This window comes from Choloepus didactylus, chromosome 2 (assembly GCF_015220235.1).
Source record: "Choloepus didactylus isolate mChoDid1 chromosome 2, mChoDid1.pri, whole genome shotgun sequence".
NCBI classification, from domain to species: domain Eukaryota; kingdom Metazoa; phylum Chordata; class Mammalia; order Pilosa; family Megalonychidae; genus Choloepus; species Choloepus didactylus.
Window position 1 is genome coordinate 11278422 of NC_051308.1, and position 27105 is coordinate 11305526.

A 27105-nucleotide genomic window follows, 5' to 3' on the forward strand; every position below is an offset into this window, starting at 1 on the left:
TTTTTTTTTTTTTTTTTTTAAATCCTTTTTGCTTTTTCTAAAACAATTACTCTAAGAAGCTCAATACAGAAAGCTTCAAAGAACTGCAATTTGGGCACGTCAAGTCAAGAGCAGAACTAAGAGAGCTCTGAGACAAAAGGCAATAATCCAGTGGCTGAGAAAATTCACTAAACAACACAACTTCCCAAGAAAAGGGGGGTGTCCGCTCACAGCCACCATCCTGGTGGACAGGAAACACTCCTGCCCATCGCCAGCCCCATAGCCCAGAGCTGCCCCAGACAACCCAGTGTGACGGAAGTGCTTCAAATAACAGGCACACACCACAAAACTGGGCGTGGACATTAGCCTTCCCTGCAACCTCAGCTGAATCTCCCAGAGCTGGGAAGGTGGAGCAGTGTGAATTAACAAAGCCCCATTCAGCCATCATTTGAGCAGACTGGGAGCCTCCCTACACAGCCCAGCAGCCCAGAACTGCCCTGGGGGGACGGCACTCACCTGTGACATAGCACAGTCATCCCTCAACAGAGGACCCGGGGTGCACAGCCTGGAAGAGGGGCCCACTTGCAAGTCTCAGGAGCCATACGCCAATACCAAAGACTTGTGGGTCAGTGGCAGAGACAAACTGTGGCAGGACTGAACTGAAGGATTAGACTATTGCAGCAGCTTTAAAACTCCAGGATCATCAGGGAGATTTGATTGTTAGGGCCACCCCCCTCCCCGACTGCCCAGAAACACGCCCCACATACAGGGCAGGCAACACCAACTACACACGCAAGCTTGGTACACCAATTGGGCCCCACAAGACTCACTCCCCCACTCACCAAAAAGGCTAAGCAGGGGAGATCTGGCTTGTGGAGAACAGGTGGCTCGTGGACGCCACCTGCTGGTTAGTTAGAGAAAGTGTACTCCACGAAGCTGTAGATCTGATAAATTAGAGATAAGGACTTCAATAGGTCTACAAACCCTAAAAGAACCCTATCAAGTTCAACAAATGCCACGAGGCCAAAAACAACAGAAAATTATAAAGCACATGAAAAAACCAGACGATATGGATAACCCAAGCCCAAGCACCCAAATCAAAATACCAGAAGAGACACAGCATCTAGAGCAGCTACTCAAAGAACTATAGATGAACAATGAGACCCTAGTACGGGATATGGAGGAAATCAAGAAGACCCTAGAAGAGCATAAAGAAGACATTGCAAGACTAAATAAAAAAATGGATGATCTTATGGAAATTAAAGAAACTGTTGACCAAATTAAAAAGATTCTGGACACTCATAGTACAAGACTAGAGGAAGTTGAACAACGAATCAGTGACCTGGAAGATGACAGAATGGAAAATGAAAGCATAAAAGAAAGAATGGGGAAAAAAATTGAAAAACTCGAAATGGACCTCAGGGATATGATAGATAATATGAAACGTCCAAATATAAGACTCATTGGTGTCCCAGAAGGGGAAGAAAAGGGTAAAGGTCTAGGAAGAGTATTCAAAGAAATTGTTGGGGAAAACTTCCCAAATCTTCTAAACAACATAAATACACAAATCATAAATGCTCAGCGAACTCCAAATAGAATAAATCCAAAAAAACCCACTCCGAGACATATACTGATCACACTGTCAAACATAGAAGAGAAGGAGCAAGTTCTGAAAGCAGCAAGAGAAAAGCAATTCACCACATACAAAGGAAACAGCATAAGACTAAGTAGTGACTACTCAGCAGCCACCATGGAGGCGAGAAGGCAGTGGCACGATATATTTAAAATTCTGAGTGAGAGGAATTTCCAGCCAAGAATACTTTATCCAGCAAAGCTCTCCTTCAAATTTGAGGGAGAGCTTAAATTTTTCACAGACAAAGAAATGCTGAGAGAATTTGCTAACAAGAGACCTGCCCTACTGGAGATACTAAAGGGAGCCCTACAGACAGAGAAACAAAGACAGGACAGAGAGACCTGGAGAAAGGTTCAGTACTAAAGAGATTCGGTATGGGTACAATAAAGGATATTAATAGAGAGAGGGAAAAATATGGCAAACATAATCCAAAGGATAAGATGGCCGATTCAAGAAATGCCTTCACGGTTTTAACGTTGAATGTAAATGGATTAAACTCCCCAATTAAAAGATATAGATTCGCAGAATGGATCAAAAAAAATGAACCATCAATATGTTGCATACAAGAGACTCATCTTAGACACAGGGACACAAAGAAACTGAAAGTGAAAGGATGGAAAAAAATATTTCATGCAAGCTACAGCCAAAAGAAAGCAGGTGTAGCAATATTAATCTCAGATAAAATAGACTTCAAATGCAGGGATGTTTTGAGAGACAAAGAAGGCCACTACATACTAATAAAAGGGGCAATTCAGCAAGAAGAAATAACAATCGTAAATGTCTATGCACCCAACCAAGGTGCCACAAAATACATGAGAGAAACACTGGCAAAACTAAAGGAAGCAATTGATGTTTCCACAATAATTGTGGGAGACTTCAACACATCACTCTCTCCTATAGATAGATCAACCAGACAGAAGACCAATAAGGAAATTGAAAACCTAAACAATCTGATAAATGAATTAGATTTAACAGACACATACAGAACATTACATCCCAAATCACCAGGATACACATACTTTTCTAGTGCTCACAGAACTTTCTCCAGAATAGATCATATGCTGGGACATAAAACAAGCCTCAATAAATTTAAAAAGATTGAAATTATTCAAAGCACATTCTCTGACCACAATGGAATACAATTAGAAGTCAATAACCATCAGAGACTTAGAAAATTCACAAATACCTGGAGGTTAAACAACACACTCCTAAACAATCAGTGGGTTAAAGAAGAAATAGCAAGAGAAATTGCTAAATATATAGAGACGAATGAAAATGAGAACACAACATACCAAAACCTATGGGATGCAGCAAAAGCAGTGCTAAGGGGGAAATTTATAGCACTAAACGCATATATTAAAAAGGAAGAAAGAGCCAAAATCAAAGAACTAATGGATCAACTGAAGAAGCTAGAAAATGAACAGCAAACCAATCCTAAACCAAGTACAAGAAAAGAAATAACAAGGATTAAAGCAGAAATAAATGACATAGAGAACAAAAAAACAATAGAAAGGATAAATATCACCAAAAGTTGGTTCTTTGAGAAGATCAACAAGATTGACAAGCCCCTAGCTAGACTGACAAAATCAAAAAGAGAGAAGACCCATATAAACAAAATAATGAATGAAAAAGGTGACATAACTGCAGATCCTGAAGAAATTAAAAAAATTATAAGAGGATATTGTGAACAACTGTATGGCAACAAACTGGACAATGTAGAAGAAATGGACAATTTCCTGGAAACATATGAACAACCTAGACTGACCAGAGAAGAAATAGAAGACCTCAACCAACCCATCACAAGCAAAGAGATCCAATCAGTCATCAAAAATCTTCCCACAAATAAATGCCCAGGGCCAGATGGCTTCACAGGGGAATTCTACCAAACTTTCCAGAAAGAACTGACACCAATCTTACTCAAACTCTTTCAAAACATTGAAAAAAATGGAACACTACCTAACTCATTTTATGAAGCTAACATCAATCTAATACCAAAACCAGGCAAAGATGTTACAAAAAAGGAAAACTACCGGCCAATCTCCCTAATGAATATAGATGCAAAAATCCTCAACAAAATACTTGCAAATCGAATCCAAAGACACATTAAAAAAATCATACACCATGACCAAGTGGGGTTCATTCCAGGCATGCAAGGATGGTTCAACATAAGAAAAACAATCAATGTATTACAACACATTAAAAACTCGAAAGGGAAAAATCAATTGATCATCTCAATAGATGCTGAAAAAGCATTTGACAAAATCCAACATCCCTTTTTGATAAAAACACTTCAAAAGATAGGAATTGAAGGAAACTTCCTCAACATGATCAAGAGCATATATGAAAAACCCACAGCCAGCATAGTACTCAATGGTGAGAGACTGAAAGCCTTCCCTCTAAGATCAGGAACAAGACAAGGATGCCCGCTGTCACCACTGTTATTCAACATTGTGCTGGAAGTGCTAGCCAGGGCAATCCGGCAAGACAAAGAAATAAAAGGCATCCAAATTGGAAAAGAAGAAGTAAAACTGTCATTGTTTGCAGATGATATGATCTTATATCTAGAAAACCCTGAGAAATCAACGATACAGCTACTAGAGCTAATAAACAAATTTAGCAAAGTAGCGGGATACAAGATTAATGCACATAAGTCAGTAATGTTTCTATATGCTAGAAATGAACAAACTGAAGAGACACTCAAGAAAAAGATACCATTTTCAATAGCAACTAAAAAAATCAAGTACCTAGGAATAAACTTAACCAAAGATGTAAAAGACCTATACAAAGAAAACTACATAACTCTACTAAAAGAAATAGAAGGGGACCTTAAAAGATGGAAAAATATTCCATGTTCATGGATAGGAAGACTAAATGTCATTAAGATGTCAATTCTACCCAAACTCATCTACAGATTCAATGCAATCCCAATCAAAATTCCAACAACCTACTTTGCAGACTTGGAAAAGCTAGTTATCAAATTTATTTGGAAAGGGAAGATGCCTCGAATTGCCAAAGACACTCTAAAAAAAAAAAAAACGAAGTGGGAGGACTTACACTCCCTGACTTTGAAGCTTATTATAAAGCCACAGTTGCCAAAACAGCATGGTACTGGCACAAAGATAGACATATAGATCAATGGAATCGAATTGAGAATTCAGAGATAGACCCTCAGATCTATGGCCGACTGATCTTTGATAAGGCCCCCAAAGTCACCGAACTGAGCCATAATGGTCTTTTCAACAAATGGGGCTGGGAGAGTTGGATACCCATATCCAAAAGAATGAAAGAGGACCCCTACCTCACCCCCTACACAAAAATTAACTCAAAATGGACCAAAGATCTCAATATAAAAGAAAGTACCATTAAACTCCTAGAAGATAATGTAGGAAAACATCTTCAAGACCTTGTATTAGGAGGCCACTTCCTAGACTTTACACCCAAAGCACAAGCAACAAAAGAGAAAATAGATAAATGGGAACTCCTCAAGCTTAGAAGTTTCTGCACCTCAAAGGAATTTCTCAAAAAGATAAAGAGGCAGCCAACTCAATGGGAAAAAATTTTTGGAAACCATGTATCTGACAAAAGACTGATATCGTGCATATACAAAGAAATCCTACAACTCAATGACAATAGTACAGACAGCCCAATTATAAAATGGGCAAAAGATATGAAAAGACAGTTCTCTGAAGAGGAAATACAAATGGCCAAGAAACACATGAAAATATGTTCAGCTTCACTAGCTATTAGAGAGATGCAAATTAAGACCACAATGAGATACCATCTAACACCGGTTAGAATGGCTGCCATTAAACAATCAAGAAACTACAAATGCTGGAGGGGATGTGGAGAAATTGGAACTCTTATTCATTGTTGGTGGGACTGTATAATGGTTCAGCCACTCTGGAAGTCAGTCTGGCAGTTCCCTAGAAAACTAGATATAGAGCTACCATTCGATCCAGCGATTGCACTGCTCGGTATATACCCGGAAGATCGGAAAGCAGTGACACGAACAGATATCTGCACGCCAATGTTCATAGCAGCATTATTCACAATTGCCAAGAGATGGAAACAACCCAAATGTCCTTCAACAGATGAGTGGATAAATAAAATGTGGTATATACACACGATGGAATACTACGCGGCAGTAAGAAGGAACGATCTGGTAAAACATATGACAACATGGATGAACCTTGAAGACATAATGCTGAGCGAAATAAGCCAGGCACAAAAAGAGAAATATTATATGCTACCACTAATGTGAACTTTGAAAAATGTAAACCAAATGGTTTATAATGTAGAATGTAGGGGAACTAACAGTAGAGAGCAATTAAGGAAGGGGGAACAATAATCCAAGAAGAACAGATAAACTATTTAACGTTCTGGGGATGCCCAGAAATGACTATGGTCTGTTAATTTCTGATGGATGTAGTAGGAACAAGTTCACTGAAATGTTGCTATATTATGTAACTTTCTTGGGGTAAAGTAGGAACATGTTGGAAGTTAAGCAGTTATCTTAGGTTAGTTGTCTTTTTCTTACTCCCTTGCTATGGTCTCTTTGAAATGTTCTTTTATTGTATGTTTGTTTTCTTTTTAACTTTTTTTTTCATACAGTTGATTTGAAAAAAGAAGGGAAAGTTAAAAAAAAAAAAGAAAGAAAGACAAAAGACAAACAAGGAAAAAAAAAAAAAAAGATGTAGTGCCCCCTTGAGGAGCCTGTGGAGAATGCAGGGGTATTCGCCTACCCCACCTCCATGGTTGCTAACATGACCACAGACATAGGGGACTGGTGGTTTGATGGGTTGAGCCCTCTACCATAAGTTTTACCCTTGGGAAGACGGTTGCTGCAAAGGAGAGGCTAGGCCTCCCTGTATTTGTGCCTAAGAGTCTCCTCCTGAATGCCTCTTTGTTGCTCAGATGTGGCCCTCTCTCTCTGGCTAAGCCAACTTGAAAGGTGAAATCACTGCCCTCCCCCCTACGTGGGATCAGACACCCAGGGAAGTGAATCTCCCTGGCAACGTGGAATATGACTCCCGGGGAGGAATGTAGACCCGGCATCGTGGGATGGAGAACATCTTCTTGACCAAAAGGGGGATGTGAAAGGAAATGAAATAAGCTTCAGTGGCAGAGAGATTCCAAAACGAGCCGAGAGATCACTCTGGTGGGCACTCTTACGCACACTTTAGACAACCTTTTTTAGGTTCTAAAGAATTGGGGTAGCTGGTGGTGGATACCTGAAACTATTAAACTACAACCCAGAACCCATGAATCTCGAAGACAGTTGTATAAAAATGTAGCTTATGAGGGGTGACAGTGGGATTGGGAAAGCCATAAGGACCAAACTCCACTTTGTCTAGTTTATGGATGGATGTGTAGAAAAGTAGGGGAAGGAAACAAACAGACAAAGGTACCCAGTGTTCTTTTTTACTTCAATTGCTCTTTTTCACTCTAATTATTATTCTTGTTATTTTTGTGTGTGTGCTAATGAAGGTGTCAGGGATTGATTTAGGTGATGAGTGTACAACTATGTAATGGTACTGTAAACAATCGAAAGTACAATTTGTTTTGTATGACTGCGTGGTATGTGAATATATCTCAATAAAATGATGATAAAAAAAAAAAAAAAAGAAAGTATGGGGGGGTATATGGGAATCCTGGATTTTATGCATGATTGTTCTGTAAACCACAGCTTCTCTAATTAAAAGAAAAAAAGAATGATGGGCAGGGCGGGGTCCGAGGCAGGGACTTCTCACCTGGAAGGCTTTGCTGGCAAACCCCAGCCCCAGCTGCCGGCAGACGACCATGGCCTCCAGGATGCCCCAGTTCTCCCCGCACACCGTCCCCCACACGAGGGACCCGTTCCTCTCCACCAGCACCTCCACCCGGCCCTCATAGGGGTTCCGGCCTCCGTTCAGGCGCAGCTGTGGACGGAAAGAAAGGCACAGTCACCAGGCAGAGGGGGTGGGAAGGGAGAGCCCCACCAAACTGCCTTCAGCCCTGATTTTCCCGTGCCCGGAGCCAGGGGGTCTTTCCTGTGTGAGACACCCACAGATTGAACAGCATCCACCAAGAGCGTCCTGCACACAGCACCGTGCCCAGCATGGTCTTAAACAATGGTCCCCACCCCTAGGCCATAGCTACCTCTGCAGCTATGGTGTGGGGGGGTCCTCTGACCCCCACTGAGCGCCACAGCAGAATCTGACTCTGTTCCCTGCTGCTTCCCAATCCAGCCCCGTGAGGGAAATTGCTCTTACAATAAGATGCTTTGAAAGGATGTGGTTGAGGGCCTTCAAATTCTAGAATTTTCCAAGATGCTTCCCAGGCCCTTTGCTCTTCTCCACACCCTCTGCCTCACTGGTTCTATTTTCTGACCTCATCTCCTCCCGCAGTTCCCACCCGTGCTCTCCTGCCCTGCCCAGAACTCTCTTCTGAGATCCATGAATCAACTGCCTGTGACAGTTCCACCTGGACAACTCAGAGACCCCACTTCCCAATCTTTCCTCTTATTTCCTCTCCCTAAACTTGTTCTCTATCACCCTCCTTATCCTCTATTTCAGTAAAAAGCACCACCATCTATCCCAGGGGCCAGCAAACTTTCTGTAGTGAATATCTTAGGCTTTGTGGGCCAGACAATCCCCATTAGATGATACAGAAATGACAGGGTGTGCCTGTGTTCCAATAAAACTTTATTTACAAAAACAGGAGGGCTAGATTTGGCTTGCAGTTCATGGTTTGCTGATTCCTAATCTATCCTGTTATACAAGTCCGAAATCTCAGAGAAGTCCTTGGTATCACCCTCTTTCGTATCCCCCACATCCTGTCAAAATCTTCATCCTATAGGCTTTATCTCCTAAGTCTCTCTCCAATCCACCCAACCCATCCAATGAGGCACATTTCACATCATGGCCCAGGAGACACAGATGCACCTGGCCCAGTCAATCCCTGCTCACCATTCAGCCCTACTTTCCTTCTCCAAGGATGTCACTTCTTGCTGAGTAAGCGCCTCCTCATCTTTCCCCTGCTTCATCAGTCCATTCTCTACTCAGAAGCCAGAATGATCTTTTGAAAACATGAATCTGATCATGTCACTCCCCTACGTGAGTGGCTTCCCAGCCTTCTCCCTAGTCTCCTCTTCAGCTTTATCTCTTGTCTCCCTTGTCCTTGTTCTCTGACGTCCAGGCACGTGGGCCTTCTTTCAGTTTGGGGTTACGTCAGTTTTCTGACCCCGTCACACAGTGAGGCACATTTCACATCGTGGCCCAGTCAATCCCTGCTCATCGTTCGGATCCCAGGCCCAACGAAGCTTCTCTCAGATTGGGGTCAGTGCTCTAGTGACACATTCTATTGCTCCCTATATATATGTCTCTGTCCTAGCATTTATGACAATGAAGATTTAACTAATAATAATTTAACACCCATCTCCTCTGCTATAAATAAGCTCCAAAGGGCAGAGCTGTATTTGTTTGGTTTATTGTGACATCAATACCTGAGACAGTATCTCAGAAATATTAGGCACTCCATAAGTATTTTTGGAATGAATGAGTAAGTGAACAACCTTATGGAATGAAAGCAAGGGCCAACTTATATGAGGTCAAGCAGGCAGGTCTGGAGTTTGGAGAAGGTGTCTAAAAATGCAACCTTCACTCCCAACCCAGATATCTTAGCCTGCTTCCCATTACATGCCAACAGTTCCCACCTCTAGAAGACATGGCACCTCCAGGAACCCTCTGTGAAAATGCAAACACTCCTGGGATCTTCAGCACATTTTGCTGTTGGCTCACCAGTCCTCTGCTACAGCCCAACCCCGGGACACGGGTCTTGATCTAATAGTGGACTTAGGGATACAAGGGTCAATAAGGACAGATAGGAGATGGACAAGCCAAGGCAGTCACAGTGCTAGATCTACCTCCCAGATTGCCGAGTAGGTGAATGAAATGAGAGCATTCATGTATGGGGCTCAGAAGGGTCTGGTACACAATAAATACTCAAGAAATGTTAGACATGATCATAACCATTATTACTGTTAGGGTGGGGAGACCCATATTCAGAAGAGGTCTGGCCTGAGGGAGGCTGAGGTTTGTTTTCCTGGGTGTCTCCAGGCTGAGAGCCCAGGGTTAGGTGGACACTGGACCCTGGATTGGACACGGGCTATACCTCACCATGACTAACATATCTTTGGACCTTTGTAAAAACACAAACAATGGAAGACAAGCAGAGCCATTGGGGAAGTCCTAGAATGGCCTGTCTTGGTCAGGAGGCAGGACGCCCAGCTTTAGCATCCCAGGGAAGGAGGGCAACAGCACGTCAGCTGTGTGGGCATGTCAACTCACTGAGGATGTCTCCAGGTCTATTCCTCGGCTTACGAGCCTTAACCAAGGCCTGAATTTCACTGTGCACTTCCTCTGTGAGCTTCCTGAGCTTCCTGCTAGTAACGCGGACTCCAAGAGATCCAGTTAATTGTGCGTGGGCAGCCTGGATTTCTCCTGATCTATTTATTTGTCCAATATTTATTGAGCACATACTAAGGATAGGCACTATGCTAGGTGCTGGGAGGTTTGGGGAGCACTCACTGTCCCTGGCTCGGCACACGTCCTTATGGACATGAGCCCATTGGACACTCTCAACAGCCTAGGAGGCAGCACTTTGGTCACCCCCATTTCACAGATGGGAAAGCAGAGACTCAGATGAGGCAAGCATCTCTTAACTACCAGACCAGACCCCCTCCAACCACCTAGTTAAGCCCTTCTCCACCGAGGCTTCATCTGAAGGCAGAAATCTCTTGGGGGAAACAGAACTGAGCACCCAGCAGGGGTGTTCAGAGTGGGGATGGGGATAGAGCACTCCTGGCAGGAGGTCCAGGCCCTGGATTCTGAGGTGTTTACTGTCCATTGGGGTTCTGGGGTCTGGAATGACTCCTGATGCTTAGGGAACTTGCTAAAGCACCCAACACTGTCCCTTGTGGAAACCATGTCTTGTCACCTCTGCACGGCTTCAGCCTTGGTGGGGAGCAGTCGTCAGCTCCTCCCTCACATCCCCTTGCCCCAGCCCCCTGAACCTCCAGCCTTCTGGCCTGGACATGGGTCAGATGAAACTGTGTGTCCAGAAAGGACAGACAGACAGACGCAGTGGGCACTGGAATAGAGACTGCAGGCGTGCTTCTAGGCCTTGGGGTGAGCTGTCAGAACCTGAGTTCTGGCTTGGGGAAGCCTGAAGCTAAGGCTCCCTTCTCTGTGGGAGGTCCAGGTCCTGTCCCCTTCTCCCCTCTTCCCAAGCACGGTTTCCCAGCTTCCGCCCCAACGCTGTACCACATGAGCCAGTGGGGCATGGACCGCTGGTGGGCAGGAGTTAGCACTGACAGTTTAGAGGGCCAGCACATGGTGCCAATAAAAAGCAGAATGACTTTTAATAGGATTTATTATTGTTCTTAAATTCCCTACAGAGTAGCCCCGCCTTATTGACAGCACCTGGGGCAGGGGGCTCTCACCAGCGTCCCCTTCAGATGCTGCGGCCTCACAAAAGCTTTGTTTTGCCCCCTTGAGGTCAATGAACGATTAATTAGAATGGAGGATGCTGAAGAAGCCCTTGGTTCACCCTTTTTCCTGCTCCCATGGGGCAGTGGGGCACCCACCTCAAAGTCTAAAGTCCTGTCTCTCGGGCTTCCTGTGGGAGGTCCCTGAGGACCCTCTTCCATGGCCCACAGCTGCCTGTGTGGCATCCCAGAGTCTGATGGCCGCGTGGCAGTGTCCCTGTTTTGGGTTCTAAAGCTGAGGAAAATCTCAGAAGTTCCGGCTGATGAACATGGCTGCCACACCAACTCCAGGACAAAGAAGATATGTGCTCACAAGGGCAAGCTAGGACCTCTCTGTGAAGTGCTTCCCAAGGCTTCCAGATCCTGTAGTGGTTCTTCAAGGCCTAGAGCAGCCCCTGGGGCAGGAGCAGGGTTCGAATGCTCTGGAAGGAATCTGGGCACTTCAGGACACATTTGGGCACTTTTCCTGTTTTCCAGAGAAAATTAGAAGGGCACAGGAATGGCTGCCAATGAAGTTCTGACTTGGCCCAGGACATAGTTCTGCATTCTCAGCCCCAATGCAGGGGGCAACACCATGGGAATTGCCTGGTTTGCTTGCTGAAGGTGGTCTGGCCTCACTAATGTCAGAGAAACCCCAAGAGGCCCTGGCCCTCCCTTCTCCTCATCACCCGGTATCTTGGGCGTCACCCTCCACTCACCCAGCCACACCACATCCAAGCCATGAGGAAGCAGGGGAAGGTCAACCCTTCTCAAAATTTCTTAAAACAACCCAGACATTTCCGTTTTCCTCTTCCTTTGGTTCTCTATGGTAGAAGTGTGGGGTTTTAAAGAAGGGAGTCGGGTGTGGGCAGCTAAATTTTTCTGAGCACGGATTGGGAAACAAAACACCTCTTGACAGTGGAGTATTGCAAGGCTGGGCCATGTTTTGATAAGGTTGTGGTTATCCAGCCCCACACCTATTTTTGGAGGTGGTAGGGTAGGGGAAGAAGTAACATAATCCAGATGTTGAGCATGAAAGGAAACATGGCGACTTTCCAACTCAAATCCCACACATGTGCCTGATCCTGTAGCCAAGCCAGGGCCAGGCCCCCAGTTCAGAGGGCAAATGGAGGTCGGCAAAGGAGGTGCATCCCCTGGGGTAGATGAGCTCATCTGGTAAACCCACCTGCCCTTCCCAGAGCCTTCCCACCTTGGCTCCTCTCTCCCGGCAATTAGAGAAATGAGGCTTTGTTGTTACTGGACAGACAAAACCATCTAGTTCCAAGCCTGCAGCCTTTACTAGCTGTCTAGAAAAGTCAGTTTCCTAATGAACTGAGGACTGGAAGGGAAGATGGGAATCATGTCTCTCGCTTCCTTATTTTCAGAGGAAGAAACTGAAAACTCAAAGAGATTAATAAGCCAGCTGGACTCACACAGCTGGTGAGGGATAAAACTCAGGATTCTAGATTCTACCGTGTCACTGCTAAGGCCCTTTGAGGCCACACACCATGCCATGCAGTGCCTTGCTGCAGATTGTAAGGCAATTCCCACAGCCTATGTGCATTTATTTCCTAGGTGGTTTTCCCCATTTACTCCCAGGAGGATAGAATTAAGTAAATCCGAGTGTAACGTTCTCCTGCTCCCTATGCTGGAGGGCAGGGAATCCAGAGGGCACCGAGGAAAGGGTGAGGACTGTTTGGTTGGGGCCGTGACTCTTCCATTGTCATGACCTGTCACCTGGCTCAGGTGCATCTACTAATCAGAACACGGTCCTCTACTTCTTTGGCCTAGGTCTCTCATTTGATTTGAAAACCTCATTCCACCAAACTCCTACCTGTCTTAAGAGAATAGCACCATGGCACGCTGGGACTCCTGGCACAAGGCTTTTTACAGCTTTATTGTGGCTGTCCCAGAATGCTGATGGGTAGTTACAGACTGTGAGCCTTCCTCACAGCTGCGGGGGTTGTGACCCCCCCCATTCTTGGTCACCCACAAATGAATGCCTGACTCAGCCAAGGGCTGTTGGTGTCCACATGTTCTGGCCCCGCTGGGTGGTGAATTGCCCAAGACGTCTTATGGCTGCCCAGCTGGGTGGCACCTTAGGCTGCTGGTGCCAGGGCCAAAAATTGCTGCCAGCGCAGGGGCCAGGCTGGGGAACCACCCTGCACCCTGGTGTCAGCATTTGCTTAATTTAAAAATAAGCACTCAAGAAACTCTCCCAACATGCTAGCCATGTGCTGGATGACGTGCAACACCTAGACAAATTCATGGGTATAGTGAATGGCTAAATGGGAGTTACTGTGCCTTTTGGTAGGATTGGATGGACCAACTGTCTCCTAGGCCTCCTTGGGAGAGGCCACCCAAGCTAGAGGACACAGTATAAGTTTTTAGAACTCTGTGTCAGGAAAGAAGGGGGTGTCTGTGGCTATAGTACCATTTGGATCCCTTTTCTTTCCCTGTGGTTACCAAAATAGTTTTCCTTTCCAAAATACTGTCTGTATTTTGCTTACATTTCTGGGTGGTTTGCGGGCCTGCTGTCGGATGTGGTTCCTCTGGGTCCTTAGAAAGGGCCCGTGCTCAGGGCGCCACAGGTGCTGTGCCCCTGGCCGCAAGGACTGAGTTGTGACTGCATGTGTGTGTCCAGTTCCAACGCAGGGCGTGGCCCACCACGGACGCCCAACATCTTCCATGGGAAGAAACTCAGGGTGGTGCTTCTACAGATGTTTTCTCATCGGACAAACTTACACGTGCTAGCTGACAATGCCATTAGTAGTGATGATGGGAGAGCCAAGCGCCTCCTGAGTCCGTCATCGGAGCACCCTAATACCACCTGCTGGAGAACTTCAGGGTGAGGCCACCTGGTCTATACTTCCTAGGGCCTCTGTGACCAACACCCGGATGCAGTGCCCTCCAGGTGCCCAGTCTCCTGACCTTTCTCTGGAAGCCCATGGCAGGGATGTTGCACCTCACACCAGCATCTTCCTCATGGCTGCAGCCCAGAGACTCGACATTGAATTTGCAGTCTATGATGGACTTCTCATTCCCAGTGCACTCGATTTCATTTAGGTGGATGGGCCCTATCCCTGGTGAAGGAAAATAAACAGGCTGTGAGAATCTCTGGAGAAAATTTTCTGGAATTGGAAAGAAAGTCCCAAACAGTTAGTATGCCTCTTCCATTCTTTTTTTTTTTTTTTTTTTTTATCATCATTTTATTGAGATATATTCACATACCACGCAATCATACAAAACAAATTGTACTTTCGATTGTTTACAGTACCATTACATAGTTGTACATTCATCACCTAAATCAATCCCTGACACCTTCATTAGCACACACACAAAAATAACAAGAATAATAATTAGAGTGAAAAAGAGCAATTGAAGTAAAAAAGAACACTGGGTACCTTTGTCTGTTTGTTTCCTTCCCCTACTTTTCTACACATCCATCCATAAACTAGACGAAGTGGAGTGTGGTCCTTATGGCTTTCCCAATCCCATTGTCACCCCTCATAAGCTACATTTTTATACAATTGTCTTCGAGATTCATGGGTTCTGGGTTGTAGTTTGATAGTTTCAGGTATCCACCACCAGCTACCCCAATTCTTTAGAACCTAAAAAGGGTTGTCTAAAGTGTGCGTAAGAGTGCCCACCAGAGTGATCTCTCGGCTCGTGTCTCTTCCATTCTTAAAACTCTCCTAGCTGCCTCCCATAATCAGCTCAGTGACCCCAGGGAGAGAAGAAAATGTATCCCAAGATTAGGTTTCTCATGCTAACCTACTGCCTTTTTTTTTTAAATTCAGTTTTATTGAGATATATTCATATACCATGCAATCATCCATGGTGTACAATCAGCTGTTCACAGTACCATCATACAGTGCATTCATCACCCCAATCTATTTTTGAACATTTTCCTTACACCAGAAAGAATCAGAATAAGAATAAAAAATAAAAATAAAAATAAAAAAGAACACCCAAATCACCCCCCCCCCATCCCACCCTATTTTTCATTTAGGTTTTGTCCCCATTTTTCTACTCATCCACTGATACACTGGATAAAGGTAGTGTGATCCACAAGTAAACCACTGCTTTTTGTTTTGGAATTCACTTCTCATATAAGATGGTATAAAGAATGCTGCTAACTTGCTGTGTGACCTTGGCCAAATCACAGCCTCTCTGAGTATTGGTTTCATCACAAAATGAAGGTGTTGGAGTGAATGACATCTAAGTTTCCTTCACAACTTCAACGTTCCGTGCATCTGCAAATCTGAACAGATGACTGTTGCTGTTATCAGTCAGGGTTCCCTGCATACGGACGTCATACTTGAATCAGATGATTTGAGGAGAGTTAGAAAGAGAGATTTTTAAAATAAAGGTGTGGACAGACATAGGGGTATCACAAAGGATAGTCCAGTACTCAGGGGCTAGAACAATGGGGCACAGGCACCACCACGAGGACTGTGTGTATGTTTTTGGGGTGGGGGGTGCACAGTATCTGAGCCATGACAATGAAAGAAGAGCTGCGTGGCGAGGCTGCCTGATAAGAGCGGTTACCACTGGTGGAGGACATCCCGTGGGGCCCTCCCTCTCGGAGAATGAAAACCCTGGCCTCTCTCTTCTCTCTGGCCTCTCTCTTCTCCCTCCACCCCAGTCTCTTGCCAGTGATCCTCATCAGCCAACCCAACAGAGCCTTCTGGGGGACTGGACAATACAGGCAAGGATGGAGAGGGGACCTGGAGGGGTCAACGGGAGACACCCAGCAAATCACCCATGGGGAGCCTGTGGGGAAGCTTCTGTTACAGGCACTGAGATAACAAGAGTGAACCTCACATTGCTGTGGAGAGGATTCCCAGTGGGGCCAACACATCCCCCCTTCTCTTTCTAGTCCACTAGGAGGCATCAAAGTCCAGTTCCTTGCTGGTTCCCTGGGTTGCACCTACCCCCATCTCCCCTGGACCCTGCCTGGAGGCCATCTCTGTGCTCTTCTGGGCCTCGCCTTCCTCCTCTTGTTTGGGTCTTGTCCCCCAGCACTCAGCCTGTTCTAAATGACCAACTTTACGATGATCCTTGCTTGACCCCACACCTCCCTTGGCCCATCACTCTCCTCCCCTTCAGGGAGAACACCTTGGAGAGTTGTCTGTTTTTGTTCTCTCGGCTTCCAAGGCCAGCAGTATGATCGTTTGCCTCCAGGCCTACCCATCTCAGAAATGCACCTTCATCCCCAGGTTGTTCTCACCAGAACCTGGAGGTCACCTCTGGTACCCCTGAAAACCCATCCACCCTGCATTCTGTTCATGCCTCCAAAATCTGGATTAGGTTTTTTTTTCCCCATTTCTTCCACCACAACACTGGTTCAACCCCACCATCTCCTATTTGGACTCATGCAATAGCCTCTCATCTCCCTCCCCTCTTGCTTATTCCAATCTGTTCTCCCTACAGCAGCCCAAGTGATTCTTTTCTGATGGCCCAGGCTAAGTTGGGTCCCCATGCACAGCCTCTTCTTCAGCCCTCTACTTTACCTTGAATTTAGGTGGTTATTTCTTTAATGTCTGTCTGTCCTCCTCACCAGGCTGGAGGATCCACGAGCAGGGACACACCCGTTTTCCCCTTTGTGGTCTCAATAGTGCCCAGCAAATAGGAAGGTTGTGCCAGTTTGAATGTATTATGTTCCCCAGAAAAAGCCATATTCTTTGATGCAATCTTGTGGGGGCAGACATATTAGTGGGGATTAAGTTGGAATGTTTGGATTAGGTTGTTTCTATGGAAATGCGCACACCCAACTGTGGGTGATAACTCTGACTGGATAATTTCCATGGAGGTGTGGCCTTGCCCATTCAGCATGGGCCTTGAATAGTTTACTGGAGCCCTATATAAGCTCAGACAGAAGGAGTGGGCTTGCTACAGCCAAGAGGGACACTTTGAAGAATGCGCAGAAGCTGAGAGAGTAGGTGCTGATGAGAGACAGTTTGAAGACAGCCGTTAAAAACAGACTCTTCCTCTCCCTCTCAGAGAAAGTGTCAAGAGACAATGGGCAGGACTGGTGAGCTGTATGTTTTAGTTGCTCCTCCAGGAAAGTAGGTAGAAAGCCAGGAACTGCGTGGACTGGACACCACAGAGCAATCTGACTTTGGGCATACTTCATACAACACTCATGAAAATGTGGAACTGCTGAGATCAGCGAAATCTGTAAGTTTTTGTGGCCAGGGGACCCGCGCCCCTCCCTGCCAGGCTCAGTCCCGTGGGAGGAGGGGCCGTCAGCTCCAGGAAGAAGGGAGAACTGCAGTGGCAGCCCTTATCGGAAACTCATTCTACTGATCCAAACTCCAATCATAGATAGACTGAGACCAGACACCAGAGAATCTGAGAGCAGCCAGCCCAGCAGAGAGGAGACAGGCATGGAAAAAAACAGCACGAAAAACTCCAAAATTAAAAGCTGAGGATTTTTGGAGTTCTGGTGAACATAGAAAGGGGAAGGGCAGAGCTTAGGCCCTGAGGCTCATATGCAAATCCTGAAAAAAAGCTGATCTCTCTGCCCTGTGGACCTTTTCTTAATGGCCCTAATTGCTTTGTCTCTTAGCATTTCAATAACCCATTAGATCTGTGAGGAGGGCCACCCCCTTTTTTTTTAAATCATTTTTTCTTTTTCTAAAACAATTACTCTAAGAAGCCCAATACAGAAAGCTTTAAAGACTTGCAATTTGGGCAGGTCAAGACAAAAGCAGAACTAAGAGAGCTCTGAGACAAAACGCAATAATCCAGTGGCTGAGAAAATTCACTAAACACCACAACTTCCCAAGAAAAGGGGGGTGTCCGCTCACAGCCATCATCCCGGTAGACAGGTAACACTCCTGCCCATCACCAGCCCCATAGCCCAGAGCTGCCCCAGACAACCCAGTGTGTTGGAAGTGCTTCAAATAACAGGCACACACCACAAAACTGGGCATGGACATTAGCCTTCCCTGCAACCTCAGTTGATTATCCCAGAGTTGGGAAGGTGGAGCAGTGTGAATTAACAAAGCCCCATTCAGCCATCATTTCAGCAGACTGGGAGCCTCCCTACACAGCCCAGCAGCCCAGAACTGCCCTGGGGGGATGGCACTCACCTGTGACATAGCACAGTCATCCCTCAACAGAGGACCAGGGGGTGCACGGCCTGGAAGAGGTACCCACTCGCAAGTCTCAGGAGCCATACGCCAATACCAAGGACTTGTGGGTCAGTGGCAGAGACAAACTGTGGCAGGACTGAACTGAAGGATTAGACTATTGCAGCAGCTTTAACACTCCAGGATCACCAGGGAGATTTGATTGTTAGAGTCACCCCCCTCCCTGACTGCCCAGAAACACGCCCCACATACAGGGCGGGCAACACCAAGTACACACGCAAGCTTGGTACACCAATTGGACCCCACAAGACTCACTCCCCCACTCACCACAAAGGCAAAGCAGGGGAGAACTGGCTTGTGGAGAACAGGTGGCTCGTGGACGCCACCTGCTGGTTAGTTAGAGAAAGTGTACTCCACGAAGCTGTAGATCTGATAAATTAGAGATAAGTACTTCAACTGGTCTACAAATCCTAAAAGAACCCTAACAAGTTAAGCAAATGCCAAGAGGCCAAAAACAACAGAAAATTATAAAGCATATGAAAAAAAACAGACGATATGGATAACCCAAGCCCAAGCACCCAAATCAAAAGATCAGAAGAGACACAGCACCTAGAGCAGCTACTCAAAGAACTAAAAATGAACAATGAGACCATAGTACAAGATACAAAGGATATCAAGAAGACCCTAGAAGAGCATAAAGAAGACATTGCAAGACTAAATAAAAAAATGGATGCTCTTATGGAAATTAAAGAAACTGTTGACCAAATTAAAAAGATTCTGGACACTCATAGTACAAGACTAGAGGAAGTTGAACAACAAATCAGTGACTTGGAATATGACAGAATGGATAATGAAAGAATAAAAGAAAGAATGGGGAAAAAAATTGAAAAAATCAAAACAGACCTCAGGGATATGATAGATAATATAAAACGTCCGAATATAAGACTCATTGGTGCTCCAGAAGAGGAAGAAAAGGGTAAAGGTCTAGGAAGAGTATTCAAAGAAATTGTTGGAGAAAACTTCCCAAATCTTCTAAGCAACATAAATACACAAATCATAAATGCTCAGCGAACCCCAAATAGAATAAATCCAAATAAACCCACTCCGAGACATATTGTGATCACACTGTCAAACACGGAAGAGAAGGAGCAAGTTCTAAAAGCAGCAAGAGAAAAGCAATTCACCACATACAAAGGAAACAGCATAAAATTAAGTAGTGACTACTCAGCAGCCACCATGGAGGCGAGAAGACAGTGGCACGATATATTTAAAATTCTGAGTGAGAAAAATTTCCTACCAAGGATACTTTATCCAGCAAAGCTCTCCTTCAAATTTGAGGGAGAGCTTAAATTTTTCACACACAGACAAATGCTGAGAGAATTTGCTAATAAGAGACCTGCCCTACTGGAGATACTAAAGGGAGCCCTACAGACAGAGAAACAAAGAAAGGACAGAGAGACTTGGAGAAAGGTTCAGTACTAAAGAGATTCGGTATGGGTACAATAAAGGATATTAATAGAGAAAGGGGAAGAATATATATGACAAACATAAACCAAAGGAATATGGCTGATTCAAGAAATGCCTTCACGGCTATAACGTTGAATGTAAATGGATTAAACTCCCCAATTAAAAGATATAGATTTGCAGAATGGATCAAAAAAAATGAACCATCAATATGTTGCATACAAGAGACTCATCTTAGACTCAGGGACACAAAGAAATTGAAAGTGAAAGGATGGAAAAAAATATTTCATGCAAGCTAAAGCCAAAAGAAAGCAGGTGTAGCAATATTAATCTCAGATAAAATAGACTTTAAAGGCAGGGATGTTTTGAGAGACAAAGAAGGCTACTACGTACTAATAAAAGGGGCAATTCAGCAAGAAGAAATAACAATCATAAATGTCTATGCACCCAATCAAGGTGCCACAAAATACATGAGAGAAACACTGGCAAAACTAAAGGAAGCAATTGATGTTTCTACAATAATTGTGGGAGACTTTAACACATCACTCTCTCCTATAGATAGATCAACCAGACAGAAGACCAATAAGGAAATTGAAAACCTAAACAATCTAATAAATGAATTAGATTTAACAGACATATACAGAACATTACATCCCAAATCACCAGGATACACATACTTTTCTAGTGCTCATGGAACCTTCTCCAGAATAGATCATATGCTGGGACATAAAACAAGCCTCAATAAATTTAAAAAGATTGAAATTATTCAAAGCACATTCTCTGACCACAATGGAATACAATTAGAAGTCAATAACTATCAGAGACTTAGAAAATTCACAAATACCTGGAGGTTAAACAACACACTCCTAAACAATCAGTGGGTTAAAGAAGAAATAGCAAGAGAAATTGCTAAATATAGAGAGACAAATGAAAATGAAAACACAACATAGCAAAACCTATGGGATGCAGCAAAAGCTGTACTGAGGGGGAAATTTATAGCACTAAATGCAAATATTAAAAAGGAAGAAAGAGCCAAAATCAAAGAACTAATGGATCAACTGAAGAAGCTAGAAAATGAACAGCAAACCAATCCTAAACCAAGTACAAGAAAAGAAATAACAAGGATTAAAGAAGAAATAAATGACATAGAGAACAAAAAAAACAATAGAGAGGATAAATATCACCAAAAGTTGGTTCTTTGAGAAGATCAACAAGATTGACAAGCCCCTAGCTAGAATGACAAAATCAAAAAGAGAGAAGACCCATATAAACAAAATAATGAATGAAAAAGGTGACATAACTGCAGATCCTGAAGAGATTAAAAAAATTATAAGAGGATACTATGAACAACTGTATGGCAACAAACTGGATAATGTAGAGGAAATGGACAATTTCCTGGAAACATATGAACAACCTAGACTGACCAGAGAAGAAATAGAAGACCTCAACCAACCCATCACAAGCAAAGAGATCCAATCAGTCATCAAAAATCTTCCCACAAATAAATGCCCAGGGCCAGATGGCTTCACAGGGGAATTCTACCAAACTTTCCAGAAAGAACTGACACCAATCTTACTCAAACTCTTCCAAAACATTGAAGAAAATGGAACACTACCTACCTCATTTTATGAACCTAACATCAATCTAATACCAAAACCAGGCAAAGATGCTACAAAAAAGGAAAACTACCGGCCAATCTCCCTAATGAATATAGATGCAAAAATCCTCAACAAAATACTTGTATATCAAATCCAAAGACACATTAAAAAAATCATACACCATGACCAAGTGGGGTTCATTCCAGGCATGCAAGGATGGTTCAACATAAGAAAATCAATCAATGTATTACAACACATTAACAAGTCAAAAGGGAAAAATCAATTGATCATCTCAATAGATGCTGAAAAAGCATTTGACAAAATCCAACATCCCTTTTTGATAAAAACACTTCAAAAGGTAGGAATTGAAGGAAACTTCCTCAACATGATAAAGAGCATATATGAAAAACCCACAGCCAGCATAGTACTCAATGGTGAGAGACTGAAAGCCTTCCCTCTAAGATCAGGAACAAGACAAGGATGCCCGCTGTCACCACTGTTGTTCAACATTGTGCTGGAAGTGCTAGCCAGGGCACTCCGGCAAGACAAAGAAATAAAAGGCATCCAAATTGGAAAAGAAGAAGTAAAACTGTCATTGTTTGCAGATGATATGATCTTATATCTAGAAAACCCTGAGAAATCGACGATACAGCTACTAGAGCTAATAAACAAATTTAGCAAAGTAGCGGGATACAAGATTAATGCACATAAGTCAGTAATGTTTCTATATGCTAGAAATGAACAAACTGAAGAGACACTCAAGAAAAAGATACCATTTTCAATAGCAACTAAAAAAATCAAGTACCTAGGAATAAACTTAACCAAAGATGTAAAAGACCTATACAAAGAAAACTGCATAATTCTACTAAAAGAAATAGAAGGGGACCTTAAAAGATGGAAAAATATTCCATGTTCATGGATAGGAAGGCTAAATGTCATTAAGATGTCAATTCTACCCAAATTCATCTACAGATTCAATGCAATCCCAATCAAAATGCCAACAACCTACTTTGCAGACTTGGAAAAGCTAGTTATCAAATTTATTTGGAAAGGGAAGATACCTCGAATTGCTAAAGACACTTTCAAAAAGAAAAATGAAGTGGGAGGATTTACACTACCTGACTTTGAAGCTTATTATAAAGCCACAGTTGCCAAAACAGCATGGTACTGGCACAAAGATAGACATATAGATCAATGGAATCGAATTGAGAATTCGGAGATAGACCCTCAGATCTATGGCCGACTGATCTTTGATAAGGCCCCCAAAGTCACTGAACTGAGTCATAAGGGTCTTTTCAACAAATGGGGCTGGGAGAGTTGGATATCCATATCCAAAAGAATGAAAGAGGACCCCCTACCTCACACCCTTCACAAAAATTAACTCAAAATGGATGAAAGATCTCAATATAGAAGAAAGTACCATAAAACTCCTAGAAGATAATGTAGGAAAACATCTTCAAGACCTTGTATTAGGCGGCCACTTCCTAGACTTTACACCCAAAGCACAAGCAACAAAAGAAAAAATAGATAAATGGGAACTTCTCAAGCTTAGAAGTTTCTGCACCTCAAAGGAATTTCTCAAAAAGGTAAAGAGGCAGCCAACTGAATGGGAAAAAATTTTTGGAAACCATGTATCTGACAAAAGACTGATATCTTGCTTATATAAAGAAATCCTACAACTCAATGACAGTAGTACAGACAGCCCAATTATAAAATGGGCAAAAGATATGAAAAGACAGTTCTCTGAAGAGGAAATACAAATGGCCAAGAAACACATGAAAAAATGTTCAGCTTCACTAGCTATTACAGGGATGCAAATTAAGACCGCAATGAGATACCATCTCACACCGATTAGAATGGCTGCCATTAAAGAAACAGGAAACTACAAATGCTGGAGGGGATGTGGAGAAATTGGAACCCTTATTCATTGTTGGTGGGACTGTATAATGGTTCAGCCACTCTGGAAGTCAGTCTGGCAGTTCCTTAGAAAACTAGATATAGAGTTACCATTAGATCCAGCGATTGCACTTCTCGGTATATACCCGGAAAATCGGAAAGCAGTGACACGAACAGATATCTGCACGCCAATGTTCATAGCAGCATTATTCACAATTGCCAAGAGATGGAAACAACCCAAATGTGCTTCAACAGATGAGTGGATAAATAAAATGTGGTATATACACACGATGGAATACTACGCGGCAGTAAGAAGGAACGATCTCTTGAAACATATGACAACATGGATGAACCTTGAAGACATAATGCTGAGCGAAATAAGCCAGGCACAAAAAGAGAAATATTATATGCTACCACTAATGTGAACTTTGAAAAATATAAAACAAATGGTTTATAATGTAGAATGTAGGGGAACTAGCAGTAGAGAGTAATAAAGGAAGGGGGAACAATAATCTAAGAAGAACGGATAAGCTATTTAACGCTCTGGGGATGCCCAGGAATGACTATGGTCTATTAATTTCTGATGGATATAGTAGGAACAAGTTCACAGAAATGTTGCTATATTAGGTAACTTTCTTGGGGTAAAGTAGGAACAGGTTGGAAGTAAAGCAGTTATCTTAGTTGTCTTTTTCTTACTCCCTTGTTATGGTCTCTTTGAAATGTTCTTTTATTGTATTTTTTTTTTCATACAGTTGATTTAAAGAAAAAAAAAAAGAAGGAAAAAAATATAGAGAGCCTCCTTGAGGAGCTGGTGGAGAATGCAAGGGTATTCGCCTACCCCACCTCGATGCTTGCTAACATGACCACACACATAGGGGACTGGTGGTTTGATGGGTTGAGCCCTCTACCATAGGTTTTACCCTTGGGAAGACGGTTGCTGCAAAGGAGAGGCTAGTCCTCCCTATAATTGTGCCTAAGAGCCTCCTCCCGAATGCCTCTTTGTTGCTCAGATGTGGCCCTCTCTCTCTAGCTAAGCCAACTTGAAAGGTGAAATCACTGCCCTCCCCCGTACGTGGGATCAGACACCCAGGGGAGTGAATCTCCCTGGTAACATGGAATATGACTCCCGGGGAGGAATGTAGACTTGGCATCATGGGACGGAGAACATCTTCTTGACCAAAAGGGGGATGTGAAAGGAAATGAAATAAGCTTCAGTGGCAGAGAGATTCCAAAAGGAGCCGAGAGGTCACTCTTGTGGGCACTCTGAAGCAGAATTTAGACAACCCTTTTTAGGTTCTAAAGAATTGGGGTAGATGGTGGTGGATACCTGAAACTATCAAACTACAACCCAGAACCCATTAATCTCGAAGACAATTGTATAAAAATGTAGCTTATGAGGAGTGACAATGGGATTGGGAAAACCATAAGGACCACACTCCACTTTGTCTAGTTTATGGATGGATGAGTAGAAGAATACGGGAAGGAAACAAACAAAGAAACAGACAAAGGTACCCATTGTTCTTTTTTACTTCAATTGCTCTTTTTCACTTTAATTATTATTCTTGTTATTTTTGTGTGTGTGCTAATGAAGGTGTCAGGGATTGATTTAGGTGATGAATGTAGAACTACATAATGGTACTGTGAACAATGGAATGTACGATTTGTTTTGTATGACTGCGTGGTATGTGAATATATCTCAATAAAATGAAGATTAAAAAAAAAAAATCCATGGAACTAAACTATACAAACAATGAACCCTACATTAAACCATGGACTTTAATAGTACAATTATAAAAATATGCTATCATAAATTGTAACAAATGTTCCACACCAATGCAAGATGGTGGTGGTTGGGTGGTGTATGGGAATCTTGTAATTTATTCATGATTTTTCTGTAAATTAAAATAAATAAATAAATAAATAAAATAAATGTGAAAAAAAATAAACATAAAAAATATCCATTAAAAAAAAAAAAAAAAGATTTGTATGCTGTCTGAACTTGGAGCCGGAAGTGAATATCATATTTTGGAGCCGGAAGTGAATAGCATATTGTCTTTAATTGAATGCCACTGGAAAGCACACATTTGCTTGTGCTATGAAGCAAAGTAGGTCTCCTGAAAGCAGTCATTGAAGTGCCTTTGATGGTGATGATCTCAGATATAGTCCTTCTCTCTCCACCATCACCCCCCCTTCTCTCTCTCTTTCTCTCGGTATATATGGCTCTTGCCCTAGAAATTTCCAATTTCAAAACAATTACTTTAAAATACATATATATATATAACATATTAAGAAAGTCTCTCCATCACCCACTCACCCCCACCCCAATCTCACAAACCTACAGACACACACACACACACATTAACTGGAATCATCTGTCAAGGGCCTGGTACAAATTATGAAAAATAAAAAAATCTGACCTTTATTCTCAGGCTTTAAAGAGTTAGGGGAAAGGACTAAAAATGAAACTCTGCAGTTGAAAAACGTCCCTGACCCGACAAATGGAATCTATATATTAGCCTGAAAATGATTTAACAAATATCATGAAGACTGAACAACACAGGTGTTCTTTTTTCTGGGAAATGAAAAATACCAACCTTGAAACTACTCTGCTCCCAACCTCATAGTTTTCCTAAAGGCCATCATATATAAACTCTCCTTTATTCTTGCACTGTTGGATACAAATACACCAAACCTCAGCAAAAATCTAAAGGCCTCCAAGTTTGTTTTCTGGTTATATGAATGATGTTTGGAGCAAAACACCTCTACTTAAGTCCTGGTTCTACCACTTACTAACAAGCAACGACAAGTACAATATTCCTAACACTGTTTCTTTAACCATATATTCAGATAACAATATCTACCTCACACAGCTGTTGAAAAATTAAATGAAATAATTTATTTAAGTACTCAGTAGAGTGCCTGACATAGAATAAGTACTCAATCAAAAATAGTAGGTAATATTTTCTGAATTCTTATCCAGGGCCAAACATGGTACCTTCTTTGTTCCCGTTTTCACAGCTCTTTCTGTTCTCTATTCCTTTTGGCTGACTTTCCTCTTGCATCTCACACGCACAGCCAAACATACACACACCCATCCTTAGACATCTGTTCTCTCCCGCTGCCTTTTCTGGAGGAAAATGGTTTAAGACATTTTAACTAGCAGACTCATTTATAGGAATCTATTAAACCTATTGTGAATTTGCATTTTAAGCTTTTTTTTCCCCCTTTTCTAATTATGAAATGAGAAATGTGGCCTCTTTTTCAGGAATCTTAGACAATTCTGAGCTGTTAGGCGGGAGATTTGGCAATGAGGACTCTTCTACTGGCCCTTGAAATCCCGCTCACCCAATAATTCTCATTTTGTTTTGTTTGTGGTATACTTTTAAACATCAGAATTCTTGGCAACACAGTTGAAGAAAGTAAACCAATCTGCAATAGTTGCTAACTGATGATTACTCTAAAAAGCGATGTCTCTCCTACCATATTCATGACTGTGACTCTATTAACTGGCTGTCCTTTAGCTCGAGGTTCAAGTTTGAGGAAAGCTTCTCACTACTCTGACCAAGCTCCCAAAAGTTCTGAGATCTGTGACCTTTCTTTGCAAGTTATACTCTCCTTCCCGTCTGCCTTGGCTCTCACAATGAGCTTGGATCTCTCAACTGAAACGGGATCTGAAAGGCATTCTGGGATCAGTATGACCACTCAGCTGTGACATATATAGTTTACACACATGGAAATTTGCCTGTGCACCTGTGAAGGAGTGTGGGGGCTAGCACAACAGTTGAGGACTACTAGATTACTCCCAGAAGGCACGAGGGATCAGGAATAACAGCAGGGTGCCTGGATTGGTCCCTGTTCCCTTCTCTTCTTTTCCCACTTCTCATTCTTCCCTCATTTCCCAGGACTTTACTCCAAGACGTCCAGATACTG

The 27105-nt window shown here is 43.0% G+C and overlaps 1 pseudogene; it reads right to left on the reverse strand.

Moving 5' to 3' along the window:
• The window catches only part of LOC119511011, a 51598-nt pseudogene extending 35914 nt beyond the window's left edge, over positions 1 to 15684 (reverse strand).
• Positions 15685 to 27105: the final 11421 nt, after the last annotated feature.